This window comes from Hemiscyllium ocellatum, chromosome 12, assembly GCF_020745735.1.
Source record: "Hemiscyllium ocellatum isolate sHemOce1 chromosome 12, sHemOce1.pat.X.cur, whole genome shotgun sequence".
NCBI classification, from domain to species: Eukaryota; Metazoa; Chordata; class Chondrichthyes; order Orectolobiformes; family Hemiscylliidae; genus Hemiscyllium; species Hemiscyllium ocellatum.
This window is the reverse complement of record NC_083412.1, coordinates 18945216-18970401: the sequence shown is the minus strand read 5'-3', so window position 1 is coordinate 18970401 and position 25186 is coordinate 18945216. Positions and strand designations below refer to the sequence as shown.

At 39.2% G+C, this 25186-nt stretch overlaps 1 protein-coding gene across 3 annotated transcripts in view; it reads left to right on the top strand.

Moving 5' to 3' along the window:
- Positions 1 to 25186, top strand: part of tsc22d1 (TSC22 domain family, member 1) — a 204295-nt gene that overhangs the window by 34536 nt on the left and 144573 nt on the right. The window contains exon 3 of one of the 3 annotated variants that reach the window (XR_009645260.1): positions 3633 to 3771. The exons of the other annotated variants lie outside the window; for them this stretch is intronic. The gene's annotated coding sequence lies outside the window, so the exon portion shown is untranslated. The remainder of the gene's footprint in view (positions 1 to 3632; positions 3772 to 25186) is intronic. 3 annotated transcript variants of the gene reach the window in all.

The window sequence follows — 25186 nt, the reverse complement described above, 5'->3', positions numbered from 1 at the left end:
AGGGCAGAGGTGTGGGAAGTGGAGGAGATGCGGTGCAGGGCATCGTCGATCACGTCTGGGGGGAATCTGCGGCCCTTGAAGAAGGAGGCCATCTGGGCTGTACGGTATTGGAACTGGTCCTCCTGGGAGCAGATGCGGCGGAGACGAAGGAATTGGGAATATGGGATGGAGTTTTTACAGGGGGTAGGGTGAGAGGAGGTCCAGGTAGCTGTGGGAGTCAGTTGGTTTATAGTAGATGTCTGTGTTGAGTCGGTCGCCCGAGATAGAAATGGATAGGTCTAGGAAGGGGAGGGAGGAGTCTGAGACAGTCCAGGTGAATTTGAGGTCGGGATGGAAGGTGTTGGTAAAGTTGATGAACTGTTCAACCTCCTCGTGGGAGCACGAGGCAGCGCCGATACAGTCATCAATGTAGTTGGCACCACCACCCACCTTTTCCTCCCCTACAAATATGTTGTGTATTGAAAGGATATGCAAAGTAATGTGTTGTTTAAGAATTTTGATAACAAGTAACACTTATTGGCCTCTGTATTTTTGAAAAAAATCTTTTCTGTTCCCTACAGAAAATAACATGGCTGGTGGATGAGGAACATTTTTAAGTGGGAACATTTAGTGGTAATGCATCTGTGAAGGACTGGCTCAATGGACAACTTTTTTTAAAACAATGTCTTTTTTATGTTTCTTTCATTCCATTGGTGCGCATGTTACCCAGCTAGTGGGTAATGGATGTCTGTATATAATGAGGAATATATTGAAGACATGCTTAGAGTCATGTCTACTATGATTCTGTATCATTTTAAATTGTCCTGAGATTTGCTGTTTCTAAATATCAATTTGAAAAGATATTTATAAAATGAAATTGGCTGCTACTCGGGGTGAAAACAATTCTCGCCAGCCTTCATTATTAACCAAAAATTAATGTTTGTAACACAACTTTAACAAGAGCAGAGAACAAATTTTTAAATATAGTGAATGCCATTTAAGCTGTACCCCTCCATGATTATGATTAAGACTGACGAGATAAATGGTTTCACGTCATATGGGTTAAAAAGAATATAGACCGGGTAAATAAAGTGCTGAAGATCAAAAGACAAGATCATTAGGTATTTTTTCGTAATTGCAGTTTTAGCAATGGTAATATACTGTTTCTTTAAGATCTGGTCATCCTTTGATTTGACGGTTGGATGTAGATCTTCCTTGGTTTACAGTTCTTTAATTTAAGCACTCTTGATTCTTCGGTCTTTCCTTCACACAGCTGAAAGCTTTCTCTCTGCAGGCTTTGGAAACTTCACCCTCCTGCCCTGGCAATTATGTTCTGTTAACATTCTGCAACTCAACCAATCCTGCCACTGGAGGAATTGCAAAATCTGTGCCCACATCTTTCCCCCCTCCCCTCTGTCCAAGGCCCCAAAGGAGCCTTCCACATCCATCAGAATTTTATCTGTGCTTCCACACGTCATTTACTGTATCCATTGCTTTTGATGCAGTCTCCTCTACGCTGGGGAGACTGGACGTATACTCGCAGAGCGCTTCGGAGAACATCTCCGGGACACCCGCACCAACTAACCCCACCACCCGTGGTCGAACACTTCAACTTCCCCTCCTGCTCTGCCAAGAGCAGGCAGGTCCTGGACTACCTCCATCCCTAACCACCTGACGCCTGGAGGAATAATGCCTCGTCTTCCACCTTGGGACCCTCCAACCACACTGGTTTGATGTGGATTTCACCAGTTTCTTCCTTTCCTCTCTTTTCTCCTCTTCTTCCCCCCCCCCCCCACACACACACACACACACACACACACACACACACACCCCTTATCCCTGTTCCAACCTTCCAACTCAGCACCGCCCTCTTGAACTGTCCTACCTGTCCATTTTCCTTCCCGCCTATCTGCTCCACCCTCCTCTCAGACCCCTCACTGTGATCTCCACCTCCAGATATCTATCACACTGTTACCTCCCCTTGCCCCACATCCCATCCATCTCATCACCCTCTCAGCCTCATTCCTGATGAAGGGCTTCTCCTGTTCCTCAGATGCTGCCTGACCTGTGCTTTTCAGCACCACACTCTCAACTGCATATTTTTCAAGACTGTTCGTTTGTGCTGCTCCGTCTTGAGTTCACCCCTCACTGTTTCAAATAGCAATGTTATGTTGCATAGTTCAAAAATACACACAATTGAGTTTCAAGTTCCAGAACTTGCCTAACAGAGTCAAAATGTGTGGTGCTGAAAAAGCACAGCCAGTTAGGCAGCATCCAACGAGCAAGTGAGTCTACGTTTTGAGCATCAGCTTATCTTATGCTCAAAATGTCAATTCTGCTCCTTGGATGCTGCCTGACCAGCTGTGCTTTTCCAGCACCATACCTTTTGATTATCATCTCCAGCATCTGCAGTCCTCATTTTCGCTGAACTTGCTTGCTAGTCCATTATAGCAGTCTGATTTTCATATTCGTTCATAGTTTCCTCAGAACAGCCAAAAAAGTGGTTTATTCCAATACTGAGCTGTATAGATGTAATTTGAGGAGGATAGTATGGACTAATTGTAGCTTCATGTCAGCATTCTCTTTTAAAGAGAAAATGTCCATTGATCTAGAATAAAGTCAAGTAGATCTTTTCAGTGGAGCCTGAAGTTGGTCAAGTTCCTTTTCTGCGCTGAAAATGTGTTGCTGGAAAAGCACAGCAGGTCAGGCGGCATTCAAGGAGCAGGAGAATTGACGTTTCGGGCATGAGCCCAAAGAAGGGCTCATGCCCGAAACGTCAATTCTCCTGCTCCTTGGATGCTGCCTGACCTGCTGCGCTTTTCCAGCAACACATTTTCAGCTCTGATCCCCAGCATCTGCAGTCCTCACTTTCTCCTACAAGTTCCTTTTCTGACCAATATGGTTGAACGGCATTGCAAGCTTTTGGTATTTAAAGTTTGCACATAGAAATTTTAGTAACTGAGTGCTGTTCGTTTACCACCCTCCAAAGAGGAGAGGGAAAAGTCTGCAAAAAATATTTTTACATGCAACTATGAAAATGTTAATGCACTTCTAATTGTGATAATGAAAAGGAGGGCATATAAAATGTTTGAAATAACTATGAAAATGCATGAAGCTACATTAAGGTATTATGTCCAACATGAACTAACCTCCCTTCCTTTGTGAAGTAACTGTATCTTACTGTGAAGGTTCATCTTCATGAAAAAGAATAGGGTATTTGCCTGTGCTTGATAAATTGACTTTTAGGTGTATGGATGTAATAAAGTCTTTGTGAATGGTCTCCTTTTCAACATCCAAAGATTGATTAAATCGAAATTACCCTTTTTGATCAGCAGTGGTCTCTTTTCTTTAACCAGGCAGATAGCCTCTGTAATTACAAGTAGGTAGCTTTTTAATAAAGGAAAAATATGTAATTATTTAAACTGTTTGCTCCACAAGATATCAAAGGTTGTGCAAGACTTTCCCTTGTCACTTGAGCCACTGAGAGTGGTATTTTTTTCTAGTTACACATGAGCTGTATGTTTGTTTTGATGTTGTGGTGTACCTATGTAACCTTAGGTTCAAGATAGTAAGTGGATTTTATCAATGTAAATTTAGAACTTGTTTTCCAATATGGGCAGATACTAATATCTTCCATTCCTGCCATTGAGTAGCTTCCATTCCTGCCATTGAATAACAACATGGACGGCTGACCAGTATACATAGATTCTGAGATTTTGGAGAGAATGTCTACACAGCTGTGAAGCTCAGTCTTTCACATCACCAATTGGAAAAGTTCACAAGAATGACAACGTAAGTTGATGGAGAGTCGTTGGTGTAATTTAACAGAATTGGTTTAGCATTCCCTATACTGGAATTATATCTGTACAGTTTTATTCTTTGCTATTCGAGCATGAAAGAATGGAATGCAATTAGGCTAATATAACTGCAAGCATCCCAGAGTGTACCATGTCTTTTCTCGTGGACCTTGATCTACTTGAAACTGCTTCCTGATTCTTCAAAGATGATTACCAAAATCTCCTCTTCACCATTTCTGCTGTGGCCTGATGCTATGCACAGACATATTCACACCTTAAGGGTACAGCTGCCATCCTCCGCCCTCCGCTCCTCCCCGCCCCCCACCCCCCCAACCCCCCCAAACTTTGAAAAGGTGAGGAATATCTGAAATGTTTTCTGGAGATAATCTTGATCCATGGATTTCCAAGCAATGTTTTTTACATCTGATAAATAATTAGACAAATTGACCAAGTTTCAGCCAAAATGCATTTGGGAAACACTGATTGCAATTTCAAGCAGCTCGAGAGAAGGACAAGAAACCATCAAAGGTGAAAATGTTCAACTTGAAGACACATTCCACTGAGTTGAAAGGAGATCCTGGCTCAGATTGGAATCTTTCAAAGTGGCAGGTCAAGTTGAGATCTATTGTTTTTAAACAAGTACATAAACTTTAAAAGAAAGGCAGTAATGCTAAAACTTGGTAAAACACCCAAGCCCCAGATTAAATATGTTCCATCCAATGATGCTGTGTCCTTAGGTGATTTATTAGATCAATATCAGCGATGAAACACTTAATTGATGTGAAAAAACTGGATAGACCAAGATCCCCCCTCTTTGGAATAGGGAAAGGTAGGTGAAGATTTAATATTGGTGTTCAGAACCATTAAAAGCTTTGTCCAATGGTGCAAGAGTTCATGACTAGGTTATATGGACTGAAGATAGTTGACAAAAGAATCAACGACAAGACAGAGTCTTGTATATACGTTATTGTCATACTGCTGAGTGGTAGAGCAGATGCGAGTTTCCAAAAGGCATTGGATAAATACTTCAAAGGGTTAAGTTTTGGGGCTGGGGGGAGAAAGGGAGGGGAATGAATCTATTTGAATACGATCTTCCAAGAGTAGGCAAGGTATTCTCAATATCCTGTATTTGGGCTATATCATAAGATTCTTGAAAAAGATGTAACTATTTGTGTCAAATTCATATATTTCTGCTGATCATTTCTTTCATCAACTAGAAAAGATGTTCTTGAATGTTAGCCAGTAGAAGAGGGCATTGTGATCATTGCACTCACAAATCTATAGGACAAGGGAGAATTTGGAATTTTCAGCATTCATTTGTACTCTTCCTAAAGCTTGCACAATCTTTTGATAATATGGAAGGAAATCATTGAATACAAAAAATATTTTTGGTGTTTCATAGGGAATTACTTATCGTAATTATAAATAATAATACTGAAGGACAGCCTGGACTCCAAAGAACCTTACTAACACTTGAGTAATAGAACAGCAGGATATGAGACCTGAATCCAACATTAATGTGAAAGTAATTTCTGCAGCAAATTAATCCATACTTTTGTTGTACAGTACATGGAGACTTGTGCATAGTATGGGATTCAGTGCAATGAAAATTAATTGCCAGTCTGAAATTAGACTGGGTATTAATTAGTATTAATTCACCTGGGTGTAACTTTGGTTTTTAAGTTCGCAGTAGAACAGTGCGATTAGGTAGATGGGGGCCTTTGGTTGCTGTGTATTAGCCCAGTCACCAAAATAAAGCAGCAAGATTGTAACCATCAATATTTAACTTAAAATTCACACATTAAATTTTAAACATGTGATGGTGTGTTTTTGAAGAGTTTTGTGAAAGGTATTTTACTCAGTGACTTAACTGAGACACATGGGCATGCATGTTGTGACCCTTTCAAAATTCGGCTGTGGTTGAAGCTGCGACTTATTGGTAATTATCAAAATGACTCTGCATTCCTAGCTTCAGATGGGAGAAGCACCATGCTAATGAGAAATTTGGAATGGTCTGCACACAAACTACTCCGTGGCCAGTTGGAGAGGGACCTCCCTCCGCCAGTTCATGAACTTTCAAAATGGTCTCCTAACAAATATAACTCTGTCATTTAAATGTTCAACCCTCTCCCCTCCCAGTAAATATGAGTGAAGCAGGTGAAGGAAACATGCACACTCAAGGCAGGTGCTAAGGCTGCCTGAATGGGTCTTGTTTGCTCATCTCCAAATGAAATGTGGATTGGGTTAATAAAAGATTGATGCATGCATCATTCGGGTCCCAGAGACAGCACCAGGGTTTTCCTGATGTACTTTCAGCTCCACAGTTGCTGTTATAGCCTTAGAGCTTGTGATTCTCCTCCCCCTGAATAAAACTCACAAACCTTGGAAAGCCACTATCACACAGCCACGATTGACAGTCAAGTTTTTCAGATCCCTTTCTCAAGCCATAAGGTTGGTTTCTTCTTAGCTTTTTGTTAAATCTCCTTAGATTCCAAATGAACGGCTTATGCCCAGAACATCTACACTCCTGCTTCTCTGATACTGACCTACTGTGAGTAAAAAGTGAGGTCTGCAGATGCTGGAGATCAGAGCTGAAAATGTGTTGCTGGTTAAAGCGCAGCAGGTCAGGCAGCATCCAAGGAACAGGAAATTCGACGTTCGGGCTAAAGCCCTTCATCAGGAATCCTACTGTGCTTTTCCAGTGCCACACTTTTGGACTCTGCCAACATCTGCAGTCCTCACTTTCTCCTTAGATTTTTGTATGGGTTGTGTTGCAGCTAAGCTTAAATTCTTTCTTTGTTTAGTCCCTGAAGTTGTCAAATAGTTGTCTTAAAGAAGATATTGTCAAAGTTTTGCACGTAATTCTATTTATGTGCTGATAGAGCTGCTGTACGTAGTCCTGTTGTATTTATGAAAAAAGTGCTAATTCAGTCAAAGCAATGCAAATGAATTAAGTGGGAATTTAGTGCTGAAACTTGTTGGGGTAATTTGAATTAAATAACAACCAAGAGTTGCAATTGTTGTACTTTTTAGATTCAGTGCACTTGAGTTTTGGGGCTAGGTATTGAGACCAATCTGTTGCAATTAGTTTTGAGCAGGTTTCCTTCAAAGTGATGGTATTTTCTCTTAGTCGCTTGATTTGTTTTAATGTGTTAAAACACTTCTTTCCCTGGTATTGTTAATTGTTTGTTCAATATCATTGATATGGTTATGATTACAATAATTCAGAGCTTATTAACTGAATGTTAAAAAATGCAATCTCTTTGAAATGAGATGTATTGAAAATTAGACACCAATTCAATACAACAAAGATAATGGTGTCTTTCAAACATGTCCTATGCACCTGAAGATTGATGAGTTGCATGTTGTCCTTGTGCATGATGTATGTATTGACAGCAGAGGTGGACATTTAACTAAATTCTTGACTCAGTTCAGCAATTTTAACTGTGATGTGTTACTAATTTGGAAGCAGCATTTTTGAAAGCAGCTGAGCTGAACTTTATTAATTTTATAAAGTGCATAGTACTCATCAATCCCAACTTGAATTTGCTGAGGGCCTTGAACATAAACTATTTCCAAGCCATTTCACACAGGCAAAATTTGTCACTTAATAATGCACAAACAGGGAACAGGATTAGGCCCTTTGAACTATCTCTAGCATTCAATAAGCTCATGGCTGATTTGATCTTAACCTCGACTCAATTCCTGCACACCTCCAAGAATCTTTTGTCCTTTTGGTAATCAAAAATCTATCTACCTCTGCAATAAAAATATTTAATGATTCTGCATCCACTGCCTTTTGAGGAAAAGAATCAGAAGGGGGAGAAAAATTTTCTTTTTTTAAATGGGTGATCCTTTATTAATGCTATGACCGCTAGTTCTAGATCTAAGAAAGCCCACGAAGAAACATGCTTTTACCATCCACCCAGTCAAGTTACATTAAAGCAAACCAGGATAGTTGGTTTAAAGATTGGTCAGGTATGTGTTAATGAATCTCTTAAAGAAGGAAGAAGTTCTAGAGAAGTCGGGGACTGAACTCAGAACATAAATCCATGACAAAAGAAGTTACGGTTGCCAATGAGTGATGGAAATTGGTGTGCATAAAAGACCAAGCATCCGTATACATCAATTTTAGATGATGCTTGTATCTCTAGACAGATAAACTCATCGTCATTATCTTCAATTAGTTAATGAAAAGCATTGTTCGTTCCAATCTTGTTTTAATTGCTTATGGTTTGAATAGTTTGGATTAGTTGGTGGAAGAGAACAAGCCTCTCAAACAGCATCCTATTATGTTGTGTTTTCACAGGGAGCGTGCTCATTTTTTTTCTTTTGATTTGGAGGCTGTGTTGAATACTTCAAAAGGGTTGCATTGACACTATTTTGTCTTGGTGTATGAATTCCAAAGCACAACAGTGATTCCATTTGTCTGAGCAAACCTATGTGTGTAGCAGTGAAAAAATAACCCTCATCAGTCTTTTTTTCCACAATTTTGTTGGTATACGACTGTGGCCCATGGAGGCAAATTGAGAATGCCATTTATGATCCTTTCTCTTTCAAAAATGTCGTATAATTTAATAAAATATGCAGTCAAGAAGTGTTACAGGATTATTTTGTACATGGCTAGTTTTGTTGCAGGTAGGGGAATGTTATTGCAAACTGAATAGGTTTAGGATTTCTTTGTAAAAATCTTTGAGGCTTTGAACTGCAGTATAATGTGAACGCTTATAATCTGTGTGAAGACTTTCTCTATAGTAAGTGAAATTATTGTCAACAAAGAATTGAACTTGACAATTGAATCTTTAGTTAATCCAGATTTAAAATGAAAATGAGAAACGTTGTTGTTTGCAAAATCATAGCATCTGTTCTGCCATGGAATTGAAAGCTTCATTATCTTAAGCTTCTGTTCTAGTTAAATAACTAATGAACTAAACTGTTCATTGGCATGTTCATGTTTGTCAGTAGATCTGAAATAACTCACAGATGTTCTATTACTGATTATTCTCTTTTGTTAAATTTTTTTTGGCCATGTTAAAAAAAAACTGCATACCTATACAATGGCAAGTTGTAAATTTTGGTAAATTATGTTGAAAAATAAAATAAGACAAACTACATTTAACGTAAATATTGTCAGTAATAAAAATATTCTCAAGGTGGTAATGGAAGAGTAAAACGCGTCTTCTAATCCTGTATAATTTCAGCTGAAGTTCAAATTGTATGTAATGAATCAGAAATTAAAGAACATTCCAATTGTGTTCAGTGACACCTTAAACTTGTTGTTTGCTCTTCGTTTGTGTTCTTTTACACTCTTATTCCATGTCCTATTACCATGTCTATTTCCCATTCTGTTATTTATCTCTCTCTTCTGCCGAAAAAGTGCTGGCAGAGCTCTTTTAGTTCAGTGGTAAGAGACCAGCTGCAAAGGTGTACAACAACATCTGAATAGGTTGATTAGAAAGTATCTAAAAGTGCTGGGAAATAAGTAAATGGGTCACAAAGCCTTCGGGATAAGTGAATGAAAGGGCAATTTGAGCATTCAGGCTAGGTGTAAATGAGGATACAATTGATTAATGGGGTTAGACCCACTAGCAGTTTGTATCTGTTTTGCTCGCTAGTGAGAGAGATGACTGACCTGCAGTCAAAACTCCAAAAAATGTTAAGCGTTTTTTATTCATTCACAGAATAAGGGACTCACTGGCTAGGCTAGCATTTATCATCCATCCTTTATTGACCAGAGGGCAGTTAAGAATCAGCCACATTGCTGTGTATCTTTAGTCATGTAAGGCCAAACCAGTTAAGGATGGCAATTTCCTTCCCTAAAGGGGATTAGTGAACCAGGTGGGATTTGCTCATTCGATATTGGTTTCATGCTCATAAATAGTCTTTTAATTCCAGATTTTTAACTGAATTCAAATTTCACCATCTGTCATGGCAGAACACAAATCCCAAAAAGAAAATATGGGTCTTTGCGATATAGTCCAAAGATATTTCCACAAGGCTGCTGTTTCCCTTCTAAAGCTGCAGAAGTGGTGTGCAGCAATTATTTTCCAAACCTCCTTGATTCTAGAATGGTTCCAATGAACTGGAAGTCAGCAAATATAACACCTGTATTCAGTACAGGAGGCAGAGAGAAGACATTGAATGGCAAGCAAGTTAGTCTGAAAGCAACCATCCAGAAGTGCTCAACCCCAGATATTAAGGATGTCCCAAAATATTTTTGGGCAGTCTTGGTATGAGCAAAGTAAACATGTTTCTGAAAGGCAAATAAGTTTGACACATTCAATAGTTTTTTAAAGATGGAACAAATAAAGGAATACTGTAAAGGGAACCAGTAATGAAGGAAATGTGAATTTCTAGAAGGGGGTTATGTAAGTTAAGTGTTCAAATCTAGACCTGTACTGATGAGAAGGCGTGGGTTGCAAACGTATTGGTGCACTACCTGCAGGCTGTCTTTCAAGTCTCACGATTGTGAACATAAGCTGTATTGCCCTTCGTTCATTGGTGGCCAAAATCTTGGGACTCTCCCTGACATCTGTGTGTTCCTTTACCATATGATCCGTAGCAGTTTATGAAGGAAGCTCATTGTCATCTTCTAGAGTGAATTCAGAATGGACAATAATTGCTGGTCAGGAATAGAGGAGGAAATTGACCTCATGAGGGGAAGAACAAAGAATGGATAAAGAATATGCTGGAAAGCAATAGATTGGACTGGGGATGAGTACAGAGAAAAGTCTGTAGTACTACTTTAAAAGCAAGCAGGGTGGAGGGAAGATGAGTACTTGAGGGCTTTGCCAGCTGGAGTGGTTTCCTTGTTCCCTGTCTTGGTTGAGCAGACTGGAACTAAGGGGATCATTTGAGGCTGAAGGATGGGAATATTTTATTGATTTACCAGAGTGTTGAGAGTGAAAGAAGCACAAGATGAGAACCAAGCTGAGTGAATAAAAATAGTGCAGTGTCAGTGTTCGTATGAATGAAGTGAGTTTATGTGACGTTCATTGGGTAAATTGAAGCCCTAGGCGAGAGAGGAACTAGTGGAGGTGGCTGATAACATCACTTTATAGCAGGACCTGGTAAGATTGTGGATGAAGGAAAGAAGAGTTGGCTTAGAATCTAGAAGGACTACGAGGATGTGTTGTATTACAGTTTCATTTTGATTGCTTGGAGACATGCCAGAATGGAAATGGCTGCTGAGGAGGAGCTTTGTGAATTGGAACCCATGTGGAGGAATCAAACCTTCAAAAGAAACTGGCCGTGAAAGCATTCTTAACGTTGTAATCTGAATAATGTACAGCTTTTAATTGGACAGATAATTCAGTAATTGGAAAATAGTTTGATTACAGGATTTAAATGTCACTAGACATATTACGAGGTTGTCTTATTCCCATTGTTCAGGATAGAGGATCTATCAAGCACACAAATCGTGTACGTGAAATACAAGCCAGCGTTCGGTGTGGAATAAGCCAATCTGCATTTTTATGTGGATTATGAAGCGTTGTGGAAGAAATTGGAATAATCTACAATGATTCAAGCATGCAGTTTGCCATTGCATTCTCGTGGCCAAATAGGGATGGGCAAAAATATTTGCTTGGCCTATGAATAAGTAAAGAAAAATTGGCATAGTGATCTTTTAATGTAACATGAATCAATTGGCGGTATATGTTACATTTGATACATAGGCAGTGTTTTGTTCAGTAATTGATTGTTGGTCAAACTGTAGATGCGGGGGGAGGTCACTGATAGAAATGTTGCCTCTGTACTCCACGGGGGACCCTTCATCTAGATTTTCTGAATGAACAGGTTTATTATTTTGTTTGTATTCCAGAGAAGTATATTGTTCCATACGTAACTGAGGGCGCCATTAGAAAGTGAGAGCACAGGAATGTTTCTAATTTTGGGGAGAAAAATATTTTATAATATGAACTTTGTGTTTTTGAGCACTCTATGATTTCTTTACTCATTGTAAAATTGTATTAATTTATCAGTGTTATTTAAGTGCACCATGCTGTGGGTGATCCCTGCTGAGAGAGGTGGGTGGTGGCTGCTTAGATAGAAGCAGTAGCCACATCTGAGCTAACAACCAGTCCATATGAGGCAAATGTTGTATAAACTATACCTAAACTGGCTTAATTTAATCAAATTGAGGAACTGACCCAGTATAACTAGTGAGGAAAATATAAATTGGAGGCAATGCTTTCCTGCAATAAGTATCTGAGAAAATGGGTCCAGGACCTCCATTTCAGCAATTTAAAAGCAGTGTTCACACTGACTTGAAATAGACCTCAGGATACTGAGGAAAGAAAGTCCTAAGGTAGGATTGTAAAGTAAAGGTTAAATAAAGATACAATGTTTTGACAGATCTGTGAGCAGAATTCCCCTCATCTGCATGTGTTTTTTGATCTTGCATTTGATTAGATTTAATTTAATCTTTTGACTTAGTCATAGAAATGTACAGCATGGAAACAGACCCTTCGGTCTAACCCATTCATGCTGACCAGATATCTCAACCCAATCTAGTCCCACTTGCCAGCATCTGGCCAAACCCTTCCTATTCATATACTCATCCAAATGTCTCTTAAATGTTGCAATTCTACCAACCTTCACCACATCCTCTGGCAGCTCATTCCATACATGTACCACCCTCTGCTTGAAAAAGTTGCCCCTTAGGTCTCTTTTACATCTTTCCCCTCTCACCCTAAGCCTATGCCCTCTAGTTCTGGACTCCCCCCACCCCAGGGAAAAGACTTTGTCTATTTATCCTCTCTATGTCCTTCATAATTTTGTAAACCTCTATAAGGTCACCCCTCAGCCTCCGACACTCCAGGGAAAACAATTCCAGCCTGTTCAGCCTCTCCCTGTAGCTCAGATCCTCCAACCCTGGCAACGTCCTTGTAAATCTTTTCTGAACCCTTTCAAGTTTCACAACATCTTTCCAATAGGAAGGAGACCAGAATTGCATGCAATATTCCAACAGTGGCCTAACCAATGTCCTGTACAGCCACAACATGACCTCCCAACCCCTGTACTCAATACTCCGACCATAAAGGAAAGCATACCAAACACCGCCTTCACTATCCTATCTACCTGCAACTCCACTTTTAAGGAGCTATGACCCTGCACTCCGAGGTGTCTCTGTTCAGCAACACTCCCTAGGACCTTATCATTAAGTGGATAAGTCCTGCTAAGATTTGCTTTCCCAAAATGCAGCACCTTGCATTTATCTGAATTAAACTCCATCTGCCACTTCACAGCCCATTGGCCCATCTGGTCCAGATCCTGTTGTAATCTGAGGTAACCCTCTTCGCTGTCCACTACGCCTCCGATTTTGGTGTCATCTGCAAACTTACTAACTGTACCTCTTATGCTCGCATCCAAATCATTTGTGTAAATGACAAAAAGTAGAGGACCCAGCACCAATCCTTGTGTACTCCATTGGTCACAGGCCTCCAGTCTGAAAAACAACCCTCCACCACCACCCTCTGTCTTCTACCTTTGAGCTAGTTCTGTATCCAAATTGCTAATTCTTCTGTATTCCATGAGATCTAACCTTGCTAACCAGTCTCCCATGGGGAACCTTATTGAACACCTTATAGATCACATCTACTGCTCTGCCCTCATCAATCTTCTTTGTTACTTCAAAAAGCTTTATCAAATTTGTAAGACATGATTTCCCATGCACGAAGCCATGTTGATTATCCCAAATCAGTCCTTGCCTTTCCGAATACATGTACATCCCGTCCCTCAGGATTCCCTCCAACAACTTGCCCGCCACCGAGTTCAGGCTCACTGGTCAAAAGTTCCCTGGCTTGTCTTTACCACCCTTCTTAAACAGTGGCACCACGTTTGCCAACCTCCAGTCTTCCGGCACCTCACCTGTGACTATTGATGATACAAATATCTCAGCAAGAGGCCCAGCAATCACTTCTCTAGCTTCCTACAGAGTTCTCGGGTACACCTGGTCAGGTCCTGGGGATTTATCTACCTTTAACTGTTTCAAGACATCCAGCACTACTTCCTCTGTAATCTGGACATTTTGTAAGATGTCGCCATCTATTTCCCTACAGTCTATATCTTCCATGTCCTTTACCACAGTAAATACTGATGCAAAATATTCATTTAGTATCTCCCCCATTTTCTGTTGCTCCACACAAAGGCCGCCTTGCTGATCTTTGAGGGGCCGTATTCTCTCCCTAGTTACCCTTTTGTCCTTTAATATATTTGTAAAAACCCTTTGGATTCTCAATTGTTTAAAGAAAATAGAACTACAATTCAATTATAGCTACATGTATTCAGAAAAGGTCTGTTTTCTAAAGTGGTCTGACAGTTTTGTTTGTATGTTGTTCTACGCAGCAATTATATGTGAAGCTTTGAAGAGTTTGGAATGGGGAGATGGCTGTGAAAATAAACCTGGTTTCTGGAGTAGTGTATGTGTGCTGAATTGGGAGGCTGGAGTAGTAGAGGTGTTTGCATGGATATCACTGTATATACTTGCATTCTTGTGATGCCCCTCAGAGGTGTGATTCTTTAAAGATGTCATGTTCCCAAAAGGTGTAAGGAGCTGTGACTGACTAAAGTAATCACAGTTAAGTTAACAATGTTGATTTCCTCAGATCCAATGACTCAAGTGGCCTCAGCCCAGTTCCATTTGTAGGAAGAGATACCATTCTCGCATCCTTCCTTTTTGGAAGGGTGTTGTTAAACTTGAAAGGGTTCAGAAAAGATTTACAAGGATGTTGTCAGGATTTGAGCTATAGGGAGAGGCTGAATAGGCTGGAGCTATTTTCTCTGGAACATCAGAGGCTGAGGGTGACCTTGGAGGATTATAAAATCATGAGGGGCATGAATAGGAAAAATAAGCAAGTCTTTTCCTTGAGGTGTGGGAGTCCAGAGCTAGAGGGCCCAGGTTTAGGGTGAGAGGGGAAAGATATAAAAGGGACCTGAGGGGCAACTTTTTCATGCAGAGGGTAGTAAGTGTTTGGAATGAGCTGCCAGAAGAAGTGGTGGAGGTTGGTACACTTATAACATTTCAAAGGCATTTGGATGGGTAATGAAGGTGAATGCAATGATGGCATTTATTGAGAGAACTCGAATACAAAAGCAGGATGTACTTCTGAGGCTCTATACTGTTGTGGTCAGACCACATTTGGAATATTGTGCGCAGTTTTGGGCCCTGTATCTCAGGAAGGATTTACTGGCCCTGGAGCCTGTTCAGAGGATATTCATGAGAATGGTCCTAGGCATGAACAGTGTAACATATGAGGAATGTTTTGAGGATTCTGGGTTTACACTTGATGGCATTTAGAGGGATTGAAAGGGAGAGATCTAATTGAAACTTAAGGAACACTGGCCTGGATGGAGTGGATGTTGGAAGGATGTTTCCATAGGTAGGAGAGACTAAAATCGGAGGCACAACCTTAGAGTTAAAGGGAAGACCATTTAGAACAGAGATAAGGAGAAACTTTTCCAGCCAGAGAGTGGTGAATCTGTGGCATTCATTGCTACAGAAGGCTGTGAAGGCCCGGTCATTGAGTATTTTAAGACTGAGATAGGTACGTTTTTGATTGTAAAGAGGATCAAAGATTACGGGGAGGAAGCAGGAGAATAGGGTTGAGAAACTTATCAGCCATGATTGAATGGCAGAGCAGATTTGACGGGCTGAATGGCCTAATTTTTGCTCCTCTGTCTTGAGTCACCAAGAGGGCAAGAATACAAAAGCAGGAATGTATTGCTGAGGCTGTACAAGGCTCTCTGGTCAGACTGCATGTGGAATATTGTGAAGAGCTTTGGGCCCCATATCGATGGAAGGATATGTTGGTGTTGCAAGGGGTCTAGAGGAAGTTTGCAGCCATGATCCCAGGGATTATAGACTTGTCTATATGGGGAGCTGTTGAGGACACTTGATCTAAACTCAGTGGAGTTTAGCAGGATGAGGGTTATCTCATTGCAACTTAGAAGCTTGGATAGAGTGTACGTGAAGATGTTTCCACTAGCAGAAGAGAATAGGACCCGGGGTTGCCGCTTCTCAGTGAAGGACGAAATGAGGAATTTCTTCAGCCAAAGGATGGTTACTTTTTGGAAGTCATTGCTGCAGAGGGCTGTGGCAGCAAAGTCATTGAGTACATTTAAGACCGAGATTGATAGGTTATTGATTGGTGAGCTGATTAAAGGTTCCAGAGAGAAGGTATGAGAATAGAGCTGGGAAACATAGCAACCATGTTCGAATGGCAGGGCAGACTCATTGGGCCGAATAGCCTAACCCTCCTCTTAAGTCTTATGGAGATGCACTGCCAGAGTTCCATTTATGTTGAGTTTGACACTTTAATGCTGTGCATTGATGCTAACCACAGCAAATCCCCATTTAAAGAAAGTTATTTGAAAACAGGCATATCAATAGTACTTAAGGGTGATATTCTTCCCACTGTTATAGTTCAATGGCAGGCAATTTTTAGGACCAAAAGCTGAAGTCCAAGAACAAGCTGTGATTTCAATGTGTAATACTGAATATCAAATGCTACACCAACATAAGTAATGGATCTGATGTTTTTACAAACATCATACAGACTAAGCCATCTGTTTTTTGTTATAGAAAGTCACTTCAATTCTAGTGGAAAATATTTTGATTTCTATATCTGCACAGTTTATTGTTCCTCCTAACTTGGTGTGATCTATAAACCTGCACCTATGACTCTGAATTCCTTCCTGCATGAATTATATTTTGAAAGGTTGAAGTCTGGCTGCAGACTCTGGAGGAAGTGTTTGTCGCATTTCACTAATGAGAATTTATTTCACTCACTGAGTCATAAAGCTATACAGCATGGAAACGGACCCTTCAGTCCAACATGTCCATGCTGACCAGATATCCTGAATTCATCCAGTCCCATTATCCTGTATCCCTCTAGTCTCTTCCTATTTATATACCCATCCAGATGTTTTTAATAATGTAATTGTACACAGCCTCCTCCACATCCTCTGGCAGCTCATTCTATACATGCACAATCCTCTCCATGAAAATGTTGCCCCTTGGGTCCCTTTTAAATCTTTCCCCTCTCACCTTAAAGCTATTCCCTTACCCGGGGGAAAAGGCCTTGCCTAGTCCCCTTATCTGTGCCTTTCATGATTTTATAAATCTCTATAAGGTCATCCCTTAGCCTTTGACACTCCAGGGGAAAATAGCCTCAAGTCTATTCAGCTGCTCCCAATAGCTCAAATCCTCCAACCCTGGCAATATTCTTGTAAATCTTTGCTGAACCCTTTCAAGTTTCACAACATCCTTCCTATAGCAGGGAGACCAAAATTGAATGATGTATCCAAAAGTGGCCTAACCAATGTCATGTACAGCTGCAACATGACCAATGCATTGACCAATAAAGGCAAGCATACCAAACATCACCTTCACTATCCTATCTGTCTGCGACTTCACTTTCAAGGAACTATGAACCAACATTCCAAGGTGTGTCTATTCAGCAACACTCCCTCGAACCTTACCATTAATTGTATAAGTCCTGCCCTGATTTGCCTTTCCAAAATGCAACACCTCACATTTATCTGAAATAAACTCCATTTATCACTCCTCAGTCCATTCTATCAAGTTCCCTGAGGTAACCTTAGCTGTCTACTGTACCAATTTTGGTGTCATCTCCAAACTATCTTACTATACATCCTATGTTCACATCCAAATCATTTCTACAAATGATGAAAAGCAGTGGATCCAGCACCGATCATTGTGGCACACCACGAGTCTCAGACCTCCAATTTGAAAAGCAACCCTCCTCCACCATCCTCTGTCTCTTATCTTTGAGCCAGTTCTGTATGCAAATGGCCAGTTCTCCCTATATTCCACACAGTCTAACCATGTGGACCCTCATTGAACACCTTACTGAAGCCCATATACATTACATTGTCTGACATACTGACTCACCCCTCTCATTTAATTATGTCCTAACATTAGATTAGATTAGCTCCCAATTCATTAGTATTTTTGCCTTTGTGTCTAGAACCTTATCAAGTACTTTCTGGATGTTATTAAATTTTATTATAAATCTGCAGATACTCTCAACTATCTGGACTACACCTTCTTCCACCTAATATCCTGCAAGAACTCCAACCCGTTCTTCCAATTCCTCTGCTTGGACAAGGAGACATTCCACATTCCAGCATCCCAGATGTCCACATATTTTGAAGAACATGCTGCCGCCCCCCCTCCCCCACACCAGTCTCCGCATCCAACACATCCTTAAACACTACTGCCAACTCCACCTAGATCCCACCACTAAGATGATTTTCACCTCCACACCCTTCTCTGCCTTCTGCAGGGTCTGTTTCCTTTGCCAATCTTCGTTTACGCCACTCTCTACCAACCCCCTGGTACCTTCCCCTATAGCTGGAAATGAAGCAAAACCTGCTTTTAACCTTAACTGGCTTCACATAACGAATACTTTTCACCTTGTTAAACTGACTTTACATACTGAATGCTTCTAATATTGTTAATTGGCTATATGTAATGACTGCTTTCCCACCTTGTTAACCCATTACCCTTGCCTCCAGCATCCCATTGTTAACTGCAAGTTCTTATATGATCTGAGTCCTGCTCAGTAGAACCTCTTGTTTCACAAAATTCAGAACTTAACTCTTTTCCCAATCTGTTTATACCCTATATACATTCTCACCTGTATTAACTGATACAATAGCATTGACAATTTTCCAATCCAAGCAACAACTCTGTTCTAATTTTGAAACCTAATGGCTCACAAACCTGCAATAGTCTTATCATTTACTCATCATAGGTGAAAACAGTCTGATTTTGGAGATCTGTTAGATTTAAACCCCTTTTTTTTCCCCCTTCATTAAGATTTCTTAAACATTGAATCCGATGAATTGGTCTACTTGATAGTTTCAGGTTCTTTTTTGTTACTACTACCTCCACTATGAAAACAGATGCCAAGAACTCATCTAACCAGTTTGCCAATTTCTGCAAATCTATTAGTCTCAATCTTGATTGTCTTTAATAGTGACATTTTCCTTTGTTCAACTAGTTATAGTATATTCATTTTGTCCCAGTTTCTTTTGGTGCTTCCCACAGTTTGTTTATAGATCTGTCCATAAATAGCTCAGCACCATTTACTGTGGTCCTACCCCTTCAAACTCTTGGTTCACCATCTTTGATATTAAATTTCCTATAGGGTCATTTTCCAAGGTATTCTAATCCTGACTTATTATTAACCTTGTCTCTGGTTCTAATCAGCTAGATTCTAGGAAACTTTCTCAGTGGAAAGTACCAATTTCTGTATTCTCCTTTTGATCACATCCATCTTTATCTGTCTACCTGGTGTGACTGTATTCTAATGTAAGTTATCTAGGTATTCTTTCCCCCTTTAAGTATCAGTGTCTCAAATGTCCTCTATTTCAACGTCTCTGTACCAGAGTTACTCAAAACAGACCTTTTTCACTGGTATGAATATCCAGGCAAGTTTCACTGTCCTCAAATTACTAACACATTGCCTTTGATACTATTATTTACTGCATATTGTTTCATCTCATTTGATTTATTTTCAATATTAAATTATTATTGGATGGTTTAGTTTGGTTATTCCTGTTTTCTCTCTTGAATGGAATATTTGCTGAAGCTGAAACCTTTTTTCATTCTTTTTCTCCAGTGACATTTTTTGTAGTGACTCCTGACCTAATTTAGTCAAATATTAAAGTCAAAATAAATAATTAAACACTTAGTTGTTATCCATTGGGGTCTTCCACTCTTTCCTCCTCAGCTTTGATATTATGGTTGTAATTATCTGTGATGTTGTGTTCTTGCTTGAAATCTTCAAATGGTGCAAGAGTCATAATAGTATTAAACTGGTTAGAATCCAGTGCTAATGCAGATTCCCTTGAGATGATGCAGTGCTGATGGCAGAACACTTTACGTCCATTTGTTTTAGTTAGCCTGTAATTTTTCCTAACACTGCTAGTTTCTATCATTAATTTTGTTAATGAACATTTTAGGGGAGGCAATGGTATAGTGGTACTACCACCGGACTAATAGTCCAGAATAGGCAAAAGTGAGATACTGGAAACCAGAGTCTAGATTAGCGTGGTGCTGGAAAAACAGAGCAGGTCAGGGAGCATCTGAGGAGGGGGAAAATAGACGTTTCGGGCAAAAGCCCTTCACCAGAATCCCAGGGTATGGATTCAACTTCAGCCATGGCAGCTGGTGAAATTTGAATTCAATAAAAAAAAAACCTGGAATATAAAATAAGCCAAATGATGGCTATGGAACCAGTGTTGATTGTCCTGAAAACCCATATATCTAGACCGAACTTGGGATTTTTGAAAAATGAGATGTGATCGAGACTGGCAAAATATTTGAAGGACTAAACAAGGCCATTGGAAGTGCTTTTCCCTTGTTGAGGAACAGCGAACCAGATCAGTACAATTCTTTTAAAAAAGAGGATGCCTTTTAGGTTTGAGATGAGTTTTTCTTTTACTCAGAGGGTGATTAGTATTTGGAATCCTCCATGCCAGAGGACTGGAAGCTTAGTCTGGAAGCAATGTCCATGTTCCAATTTTTTTTTAAAATTGCAAAATAATTCAAATTTGTAACTTCAGCTCCTGGGGTTACAGATTTATTTAAGGTTAAGGCTACTGATACATTTCAACTTAATACATAAACCAGTTCAGCCATATAGATGAGGTAATCTGAGCAAAGTCTTGTGGGAAAACATACAATCCAATTTGTCTGTAAACCTCAAGCAGAATACAGTTTCGGTTCTAAATGCTACAGCAATCCTGTTTTGAGGAAAATGATTACTGCAGCTTTGTAATCATTAAAATGCAAAGCTGCAACTGAACATGTATGCAACTTAAAAATTGTGTTCAGTGTTCTCTCTAAAATAGTGTTTGTGCTTAAAAAAAATTGCTCTTGGAGCCTGAAATTTGTAATTCCCAAATCTGATGCTGTTGTGTTCAACCTTGCTGACTTGTATTGAAACAGCTCTATGGGTCTGGTTCCCCCAGATCCCCCACAGTGCCTGGATCAGACTTTTGTCTGTTGACCCATATCTGGTTATTTGTTTTAGGACATCAATGAAATGGTCAAATTTGCAAAAATAGTTGCTAAAATTTTAAATCCTTTTTGAACTTGTAAGTTTGTAGTTTGGAGTGTCCCAAGAATGTTTACTAACACTCTCATTTAAAAGCTGTCACCTTGTCTATAATCGAGAGCTTTGCTGTGCTCTGTTAAATATTTGTTAACCTGATGTTTTATCTTTTCTGACAACGTCTGCGGTGTGCTGTGTAACTACTTCAATGCAACTTAGCAGCTTGCACTGAATTCACAGCACATTCTTGTGCTGTGGTTGATTGGCAAGCAGACAGCAGTGATAATTATCTTTAAAAATGCTGGTGTTTTACTTCGCCATCTGCATGCATATCATGTCAGAGCTTACTTGCCTGTCTGCATTATAATGTAGTGAGTGAATGAGCTTTCTTTATGGTAGAATTGCAGAGACTATTTTTATTTGTTTTCTAGCTCATCGCAATTTTTATTGCCTAAAACTCTTCAAATAAGTTCTTTTTTTAACTACTTGGATTATCCTTTGAGACCATTTCACCAGGATTTAGTTTCATGTACTGCAAATCCTAGTAATGTTGGAGTTGTCCTCCATTTTGTAATAAATTTATATACTACAGAAATTTGTTTTAATCATTATTCACCACTGTTATTCAGATAGTCTGGTAATATATTTATTATCCATTCCTTGTCTGTTTCATTTGAAGGATCATGTTTAAATTTGTTTATTGTTTAAAATAAAGCAGAAATGATGTTCATCAGAGGAGGCATAGCTCCTCCCTGACACAAAGCAGCTTGCTTTGCTTTAGGAGAAAGACAAACTTATACTACTTCTGATGATTGAGCACTAATCTCATTATCTGTTTACACTGACAAATTTCCTTTGTCCTTAAATTGCAATGTTACAAAATATATCCTCATCCTTCTGAAATGTCATCAAACTGTATAAGTAATGTCACAGGTGATATTGTTACTTGGAATATCAGGGTATTTCTAACTGTGACCTTCATGTTAGTATACTTTGTACGTAAGATTGTAAGTTAAAATAACTCTAATTTGGAATACATTGTAATTGAGTTGAATTTTTAAACTGCATCTGTATTTAAAATGCAACATTTTGCAACAGGCATGAATAAAATGTCTGTCTTATGGAGTTTTACAGTTAGAGGTGAATGCTACAAGTCAGTCAGGATTTTAAAAGAAGTTGTGCTTGTTGCTTGGTAATACCAGTCTGTTGCAAGTTGAGACCTTTTTGGAATGTATCATTGAAGTTGCCTTGTACAGATTTAACTTAATTACCAACCAAATTTAAATTATAATATTCTCAAAGGCACAACTTCTAGGTGTTTTGTTTTAACCGTAGGTTGAAGGAGGGAAGAAAGGAGTTTGTGGTCATGAGTCAGTGGATTCTTGCCATGCAAGAAACCCATTTTTGACTTTCTTCATTTTGTTTCAAATTTTTTCCATTATCACTTGTACAATGTCATATTCCTGATTGCAGCAAACCCAAGCATTTTATTGAATGTTTTCTTAGAGGTAGAGAAGAACTATTCCCTTATGACTGCTTCATGCTGCCCACTGGTCTGGTGGGGAGAGAGCAGCACTAGCAGAAGCTTGGCAGACATTGCTATGTGAAGCCTAGATTAGATAAGTAAAAGGGTATAAAAGTAGAATTGGGATGAAACAGATGAGTGATAGCAGATTTGAGTGACTTGCACCCCAAACTCCAGGATATGAGTTTTTACATGTTGTTTTGGAATGGGCTGGGGATTCTGGAAGATAATGCTGATTAACAAAGTGCAATTCACATTGCCCTGGAGGTGGGCTTCGAGGACAGCAGGCGTTAACATTTTTTTTTCTTGCATCTTTTTAAAAACTTTTCCTTGAGATTCCTCAATCTCGCAGGCAGGCACAGAGAGAGAGTAAAGAAGTAAAATCAGCAAATCAGCCAGTGTTTCGAATATAGGTGGGAACATGCACTGAGATTAAAGAGATGAAATTTGAGGATTTACATGAGTCTGAGAGATTTGTCTAGTTTTGGCTTGAGAGAGGGATTCTCCCTGTAACCATCACAGTTTAAAGTTAGTTCACAAATTAGTAGTAATTCAGCTGAAATAAGAAAAAAAAAATCATTGGCTCAGTGTAATTTTTGACTAGCTCTTGGAGACCAAAGAGTTAACTGAAAGGTCATAGTGAGCTATGAAGGAAGTTTTATGCCTGCTTAAAAGTTCAATATGGGATTTTTACCGAGTTTAAGAATAAAGGTTGTCCGAAGTGTTTTGGTAGTAATACTTTGGTTTATTACATTAAAATATTTAAACATAGAATCTTATTTTATTCTTCCTTTTCATTCATGGGAAATTGAAACATCTTTATAAAAGCTTTTCTGATGGAAATTTTACAGGATTTGATGAGGCCATATAAGTTTTGTTTGACTTCACAAAGCATGCAATATTCTGCTGTTTTATGTCACTGTTGTTTGGGATTTTCTTAATATCACCTTTTATTTGAAGAGAGAATCCCTCTGACCTCTCCCTTTATGTTTTTGAAACTAAACCTGAGCTTGGTTGGTTTGAATGAAGTATTCACTTTACGTATAACTGCAGTTGTACTTGGGCTGTCATTGTGAATTGTTCAATTGAGCAAAAATGAAATTTTAGGAAGCATTCTGAGGGCTCATTACTTTGAAATAATTATTCATTTTATGCTATAATGAATAATCCATTGTGGTTAGGAAGTTGAACAGACTTGTATCAATCTGATTTGAAGTGCTGAATTTGTGGTCTGTGGTGAATCAACAGTACTTCTGTCTTCAAAGCATCCCACAAGCATCTAGTGATTTAAGTGGCATAGTTCTCCCTGTTCCTGAGGGCAGGTTGAATCTGAAACCAAGTCAAAGAAGATATCTTAAACACTTCAAAGGTGAAGAACAATTTCTGAAAGCAAACGAAATGATTTAGGTTAGCAAAAGAGAACAAATACTTTCCTTAATTATATATTTTAATTTGCATTTTTTCCATTGGAAAAATTTGACATTTGGTAATTGTAAAATTATCTTCTTGGGCTGAATGCAGTAATTTTGATAGTTACACTTCCTTTAAAATAACTTGGACCTCCATTTAACAGCCTAATTTGTTAGGTAAGTTGGACTTAACCTAAAGTTCTGGCCTAGAGGTGGGGGTACATGAAGCTTTTTAACAAAAATCCTGTCCATTATCATGGTGGGATTTGAACTTCCATTCCAGCGCATGAGTCTGGCCTCGACTGTTTGTCCAGGGACATTGCCACTACATCACCATTTTTCCCATAAACTGCATATAGTGACCATAACAGCATGGGAGTGGCTGTTTTCATTAAATCTGTTTTTCCAGTTGATTGCAGTATACCCTGCAGAGTAGTGTCCTGTTACTTGACACTGATCTCTGGACTTGCACATTATTCTGCTCATGAAGTTGCTGTCAGTTTCAGCAGAATTATAATGGAGAATGTTGACCGTTCTGTTGCTAACACACCAAAATCCTAGCCACAACTTTGATAAGGCGTGAGAACGTCGCACAGTTCTCTTATATTTATTTCCCCCCTTGCTTTGCATGTTTGAATTATCCTTCAAAATGCATTGCATTTTTTTGAGTTCTGTGGCCTTTATCCTGTAACAAAGCAATTCTCTTGCATTATAATCTTTATATTTTCCAAATTTACCTAATCAAAGCATTAGTTCATAAAATTGAGACTGTCTAGATCATGTCCCAACAACTTGAATGTTCACAAAACTTAACTGTAATCTTGCAATTGCTTCATGATATGACTGCATCTGTCTTAAATTGTAGAACTGAATTGACTCCAACATCTGGATCTGTCAAGTAAGTCTATGTGGTAGCCACAAGACCATTTATGATCCATTTGACAATGGTTTATCACCTAATTAATGATCAGTTGCCTTCTGACCTCAGTGTTAAATACCATCCTGTTGGAACACTGTTTAACCTCTGTGCTAAAATTAAACTGAACAGCTTAAAAATACATGATATGCAGTTGACAGATCACTGTCAACACTCTGCACCAGATTTGCAAGTCAGTCTTGATTTGTTCAATTCTGTGTATAAGAAACTGTGCCTGTCCTTAACCATTGCTGAAACATAACTCAATTAGCCCTAACTTGGTCATTCAAATATTCCACCACCTGTGTATGTTGAAGATGATCTGTTGAACACTGTCCATATCCTGGCAGCTTCCTTTCTCAAAAGGCCATTTTTTAAAATCAACTTAGTCAAAGACTTTATTGTATACCTCTGGAGCAGGTTTGACTTGAATCCAGCCTCTAATCTAGAAGTAAGGACACTGCCACTGCACC